Below are 7370 nucleotides of genomic sequence, written 5' to 3'. Positions count from 1 at the left end.
GTCCTTAATACATTTTGAGTTAATTTTGGTGTGTGGTGATACACAACAGTCTAGTTTCATTCTTTTGCAGCTGGCTTTCCCATTTTCCCAGCACCATTTATTGAAGAGGCTTTCCTTTCTCCACTGTATGTTTTTGGCTTTTTCTGTTGTTGAAAATTATTTGCCCATATAAATATGGGTTTACTTCTGGACTGTCGATTCTGTTCCACTGGTTTGTGTGTCTGTTTTTCTGCCAGTACCATGCTGTTTTGATTACTCTTGCTTTGTAGTATAATTTTTTTTTTAACACTTACAGCACCTGGTATTTCTAGGTGGTTTCTCATTCAAGTACTAACCAGGCCCAACCCTGCTTAGTGTACTATAATTTGAAGTTGGGCAGAGTGATGCCTCCAGCCTTGTTCTTTTTTCTCAAGATGGCTTTGGCAATTAAGGATCTTTTTTGCTTCCATACAAACCTGATGATTTTTTAAATCTATTTCTTTAAAAAATGCCAATGAGAATCTGATGAGGATTGCATTAAATCTGTATAATGCTTTAGGTAATATGGACCAATAACTTCTTAAAAAAAGAAACAGAAAGTAAAAAATTTCTCCCAATGCCTCCACTCTGCCCTCCATGAAAGAAGGAAAGAAAGAAAGAGAGGAAGGAATAAAGGAAGGAGAGACGGAGGGAGAAGACCAGGTTCAGACACTTTCATGGATGTATTCTACCCAATCTTCAAAAAATAAGAAATCCTACCTTAAAATAAAAAATAAGGAAAGCTGTCCAGCTCATTTTATGGGGTTATTAGAATCTTGATATCCAGACCAGACAAGTATTATAATAAAATAAGAAAAAAATTGACTAAACTCACTTATGAACACAAATTCTTAAATCCTAAATAAAATATTAGCAAGTTGAATCCAGTAGTGTATAAGACACTAAAACATTATGGCCAAGCAGAGTTATTTAGGAATGGAAGGCTGGTTCAACATCAGAAAATCTATCATGGAATTTAATGTTGATAAAAGAAAAAAGAAAGAACACTAATGTGGGCATCAGGAGACAGACTTAAGTTTCGTGTCTGTTCTGCCATTATTTAGCTGTATAACTTTTTGCCTCCCTCCTCCTACATACTTCCAAAGGGGTTCTCAAGAGGGGCTCTTCAGTCAGTTTTGAGAAGCTGCCTGCTCCTCTCCCTGCTCCATTTTCTTCACCTGTAAAATGAAATAATATTCTAAGTCCATAATTTTATACTTTTTATGAGAGAAACATGATGGAGTACAAACAAACAGGAAGGAAAAAATTGCTACATAGCTGGGTCCTGGCTAAGTAATTGTGTCCATTGTGCTGGTGGGCTCCCCAGAAGTGATCAGGCCTATAGCATCTGTGGCCTGTTGGGAAATGCATAAAAGTCATAGATACCACTAGGGGAAACTGGTTGCAGACAAGAAGAAATAATTTGGATTAAATACAGTACATGCCACCACCTCAAGTAGTTTTGAAAAAAAAAAACACCAAATCTGATCAAGCCTCCAGATCTGTATTGTCTAGTACAGTAATCACTAGCTACATGTGGCTACTTATGTTTAAATGAATTAAAATAACATAAAATTCAAAATCAATTTTCTCAGTCACACTGGTCACATCTCAAATGCTTAATATTCACATGTGACTAGTAGCTACCATATTGGACAGTGTAGATATAGAACATTTTGTCATTGCAGAAAACTCTATTGGACAATGTTGGCCTAGCTCTACCTACCAATTTACAGAGAATACAGGAGACAGAGGAACATGTCAAATCACACCATGAGGATGCACTAAGTAATATTCAGGCTATGGGAAACTCTTATGCACAAATTACTGAGTTTCTTCAACAGTGGCAATAGATTGCAAGAAAGAAAATGAGATGGAGGGTAAACCTGCAGGCTAATAGACTTAAGACACATATCAGCCAAATGCAATGTATGGACTTATTTGTATCTCAATTCAAACAAACTATTAAAATTGTATAAGACAATTGGGGAAATGTGAACACTGACTAGATAGTTGGTGATATGAACTAATTATTGTTATAGGGAGTGTTAATGGTATTGTGGTTATGTTCTTTTATTAAAATCCTCAACTCTGAGAGCTACATATTGAAAAATCTACAGATGAAATGATATGATGTCTGGGACCTGCTTCAAAGCATTCTGGGGTGGGGAAGCAGGTAAAAGTATAGAGGATATAAGATTGATAAATTTTAAAACTGGGTAATAAGCACAAAGGGGTTTATTGTACTGTTTTCTCTACTTCAGTGTGTGTTGAAATTTTTCATAATAAAAAGTTTAAACATTTTAAAATGTGTGCATAAATATGGATAGTTTCCTCCTTTGTTACACCACATTCAACATAGGACTAAATCCAGGGTACCCCCAAGGAAGAAAAGACTACATGGATCCCAGGACAGCAGGCCCATTGTAGATCGACTTGTAGCCACTTGGTAAAGGTGAGAAAGAAAAGAGAGGAGAGGTTATGGAAAGGAAACTCTATAAAGTAGGGAGAGGAGAAGCAAGCTGAGAAGAGGCACAAGAAAGAGTGGGGATCAGCCTGGATCTCAGCTGTAGAGGAGCCACTGTTTCCAGGAGGCACCAGACAATCCCTTCATCCCCAGGGTGGCCTTACCACCGCATAGTCCAATACTTGGCAATGGAGTCCAGAGACAGCATGCATTTCCAGGCCTCTCACCATCCCAAGCACCCTCCTTTTGGTCCATTCTAGTTTGCCTCTGTTGCTCATAATGGACTCTACGTCTTCAGCATAGCATTCAAGACCCATACAACCTGCCTTTCTCCCTCTGCACACACATACTTGTCCAGTTGCCCTTTCTGCCAGCTTTGTACTCTTCTACCCAGGCTGCCACATCACGCCTCTGAACCTTTGCTTAGCCCTGGAATGTAATTTCCCTAGCCTCTTTGCCCAAAAGATTCCATCTGCTTCTTGAAAACCCAACTCAAGACTGTCCACTGGGAAGCTGTAACACTTTGGGAGCTCTACCCAGATTCTCTGAGATCTCTGTAACTGGTTCCTTGGGCCAGTTCCCTAATTGCTACAGGTGCTGCTGTTAATGGTCTACACCTGCAACCTTCACCTGCTGGCCCTTAGGTGATGGGAGCCACTCAGGCTGGAGGTCCCCCAAGTTAGGCATCTTTAAGGACTGTTTGATTTAGATGCATAAAAGCTTTCCCAGGGCAGACCACACTCTGAGTTATAATGTATGCTCGAGAGCTGCACATGGGATCAGGCTGAGGCTAGACTTCTAAGAACATGTTCTTGCTGGGCTGTTTCTCCTCTCCTCTACTGCTTCCCTCACTCACAGTGCATGCACTAATGTGTGCACATGCATGCCCACATACACACACAGTTTGTTCCTCTCTTGATTAACAGCCTCAGAACACAGCGTAGTGATTATGGGTTTATTCCTCCTGAAGGCAGAGACCAAGTGTCTATGTATTTGTTTTCTCCATCCAACCTGGAATGGTTGAAACCCAAGAGATCCTGGCTTGAAGTACCCTCAGGAGAAGATTTGCAGGTGCTGGAGCTACAGGGCTACAAAGGAAGCCTTGGTCTAAACTGTGCAGGAAAAAGTAAAATAAAAACACATAGTTCTGTGGATTATCATGGCCAAACCAAGCTACTAGTATTCAGCTAGTGTGTTAAAGTCACCACCAGGCTGTTTCTAAAGAGAATGTTGCATCTCTCAGCAAACAGGGGAGAATCATTTCAGGATAATTCTGAGACCACGTCTTACAGAAGTTCCTCAGGGTTATGATTATAAAGATGCTGTTCCAGGGCTGGGGGTGGGGATGGGGATGCTGCCTGAAGTTCAGAGGATGGAGCCCAAAACTGAGAGCCAGGAACCTACTAACCATGTGTCAAGACACAGGAGGAAGGCAGAAGGGGACAGGATAACGAAGGGTCAGAGTCAGGCTCAGCAGGTCCCACAGGAGATCTTGAGCTAGTTCTAAGAATGTAAATGGAATGTTGCCTGTGTTTGACTTATATATAATGAAAACATTACTTTTATTAAGTTTCCTTTAAAGTCCATTCAGTGGACTTTACCTGGAAGTGATGGTTTACTTTGTGTATCAACTTGACTGGGCCATGAAAACCCAGATATCTGGACAAACGTTATTCTGGTTGTGTTTATTAGAGTGTTTTTGAATGAGATTAATACTTGAATAGTAGACTGAGTAAAGCAGATTTCCCTAATGTGAGTGGGCCTCATCCAATCAGTTGAAGGCCTGAGTAGAACAAAAAGCCTGAGTAAGAGGGAGTGCCTCCTACCCGGCTGCCTTTCAACTAGGACATCGTTTTTTCCTGCCTTGGGATATTGATTCTTCCTGGGTCTCCAGACTGCTGTCACTTGGACTGGAACTGTACCATTAGCTCTTTGGGTCTCCAGCTTGCTGAGTGCAGGTCTTGGGGCTTGTCAACCTCCAGAATCACATGAGCAATTCCTTATAATTATCTATTTCTCTCTCTCTATACATATCCTCTTGGTTCTGAAGAACACTGACTAATACATTGGATAAATAAATCCCATTACCGAGTAAATACTCCAGTGGGCCTTATGACTTTTCAGTTCTGTCTTAGTAATATACAGCCTTCTAGTCCTTCAAAGTCACAAATACAGCCTTTCTTCCAAAATTAAAATATCCAGTCCAAGATAATCTTCATAACCTCTCTGCTCCCCTGCTCAGGTCTGCTTCTAGTTGGAATCCTCCCCCAGTAAATAGGTGTGGCTGGCTTCCTGTCTGTTTCTCCACCTTGTACCTCCCCTTCCCTCCCCCACTTCTAGCTACTCGGTGGAGGATGGGGTGGAGAGAGGAGTGGTGTCTCTCTTGACCTGGTTCTCTTTCTGCGCCTGGCAGGTGTCTAAAGCTGATTCTCTCTCCTGGGAGTTTTCCTGGCCTCTTCAAAGATTCTCATTGTTGGGGCCCTCTCTCAAGACTGCACATGGGTAGGCTGATCCAATGCAGCAGTGCTCCTTGTCTTGGCCACCATGGTACTGAGCCCGCTGTCATTTGCCCTTTAGAAGTCCCAGATGAGAGTAGTCCATAGTCTGCTTTAGCTGTTTCAGGTAGGTAGCTGGCATGTCCCTGTGGCCCCAGGCAGGCAGCACATCCCTCTGCCTTGGGCATCTTTGTGGCTTGGTGGGGGCTGGGGAAACTCACGGTGGCATTCTGATACATGTGCAAACACCCTGGGGGGTAACCCTTGTCCTATTTGGACTTGGAGCCCATGTAAAAATACTGTCTTCTTCCATCCCTCAGGCAGACAATTCTGAGGCATCTTTTATGTGGCTCCTCAGAATGTCCCCAGTGATATCAGGCCCTAGTTACCTACAATAATGATGAGCTCAAATTGGTGTTCCCTCCTTTCCTGTTTTATTCTTTCCTGTTCCTTGGGACCATCCCACAAAGTAAACTATGCAAGGAAGCCCTTTCCTCAGGCTGTTTTGGGGGGTGGGTAGTGAGGAGACAGGCTCAGATGGAGCCCTCATTAGGCTTTGGGTTGAATCACCTCCCCACATACATTCTTCCCCATATAACCTCTCATTTTTTAGGGAGTGAGTGGTGTCTCTGACACAGTAACTACTACTCCCATCCACCCGAAATCTCTTCATCTATTTTCCCTTTCCCATTCTAGGTCCTTTCCTATCCTTGAACCCCAGAGTCACTGACCATTGCTTTTGTAAATCTGTATGTGGTGACATATGCCAATTTCACACCTCACTCTGAAAGTTCACATTTACTGTTGCTTAGTATCTTTGTGGAAGCTGCCATTTTCATACCCTGTTACACATTAATCAGAAAAAGAACTCAGAGTTCCTTTTCTAGAAAATGATGACTTCTAGTTTTTTAGTGTACATAATGTGATTTTCAGTTCTCCTACCATCCTGGTCTCCTCCCTCGCGCCTGCCCCACCCCAGGTCCTGTTCTGAGCTGGGTTACTAATGTCAATCTGAAATTATGCCCATTCCTCCTTACTGCTGGTGACACAAGGGAGGTACACTCCACCTAAGACCTGTCTGGCCAACAGTCTATGATTACCTCGATACTATGCAGTTATAAATGCAGCCTAGTACGGTGTTCATTTTAGCAGCCACGTCATCTTGCTACTTAGTAGCTCCCGGTCCCTATTTCCTAATGCCTGCTGGACATTTCCACTTGTATGCCTGCAGGTTCCCCAGCTTAACAAGTCTGCAGCTTCTCATTAAGTCCTCCCACTGAGCTCTGCCTCATGTATGGTATTTGTGATCTCGGTGGTTGGAGTCATCCAGTGTCTCTGGTAAGCCACTTCAGAGACTTTCCTGAGGGCTCTGACTCCTCCTCCCCTCTCCATCTGATCCCACCTATTCCCAGATCCTCTGTGTTCTCCGCCTCAAACATCTCTTCATCCTACTTCCTCCTTTGACCTCCCATCTCTAGTTATTTTTCTCCAAGTCAACTCAGATCTTGTCACTTGTCGGGCTGGAAAACGTTTGTGGCCTTGTCATTGGCCATAAGGTCAGCAAACTTTCAATTCATGACCAAGAGATATAAGTCTTCACAAAGAGGCCTTAATAGCCTTCCGCATCCTCAAGCCCATGCCCGTATATGAGGTCTATATATGAGGCCTTCCTCCAAGGTCAACATCTTAGATTCAGTGGGACTGCAGTTTGAACTCGATGTCCCTCCTCACTTCTAACCACCATGTCCCTGAAATCTGGTCTGACAATAACTGGATGACTGGGTTTCCAGTCCTATCATTACTTTCTGTACTCTCATCATCTGTATTAAGTCAGGTTTCTTAATGATGACTGTCTGCTATTAATTTTCAAAGTCTCAGGATCATGCTGGCTGCATCCAAATAACAGTAATCTGAGTACATACTCTCCAGGTCCCTGGAAGCATCGGGTGGCTAAGGCTCATTAGGAAGCCACACGAGTGACCTGCATGCTTTACTCTCAGTACCCTGGCTTTGGGAATTCTGGAACACTGTGATCTTCACCCACATCTCTCAGTTGATGTTGTTCTGAGAGACTAACCTGGGGTACTTTCAGAGCACCTACTCGTGTTCATAGATCCATGGAGGCTGATGGGCAGGCCCAGCCTGCTCTTGGAGTGCCTGAGGAGACCCTGGCACCACTAGAGCATTTGCAAAGAATAATTAAATCCATGGGGGGAAGCCACCCACACTGTGGGTGGACATTCTTAATTTAGGACCTATGAACTCCTAGATGGTGAATCCCCAGAAATTATTGGTAAAATCTGACAATGGGTATTTGTACTTCTGGGGAGAAGATTCACAAAGATTTTCATCAGATTCTCAAAGGAGTTTATGACTCAAATGAAGTTCAA

Source organism: Pteropus alecto, unplaced genomic scaffold, assembly GCF_000325575.1.
Source record: "Pteropus alecto unplaced genomic scaffold, ASM32557v1 scaffold28, whole genome shotgun sequence".
Taxonomy (NCBI): Eukaryota; Metazoa; Chordata; class Mammalia; order Chiroptera; family Pteropodidae; genus Pteropus; species Pteropus alecto.
The sequence above is the reverse complement of the archived record's forward strand: the minus strand, read 5'-3'. Positions refer to the sequence as shown.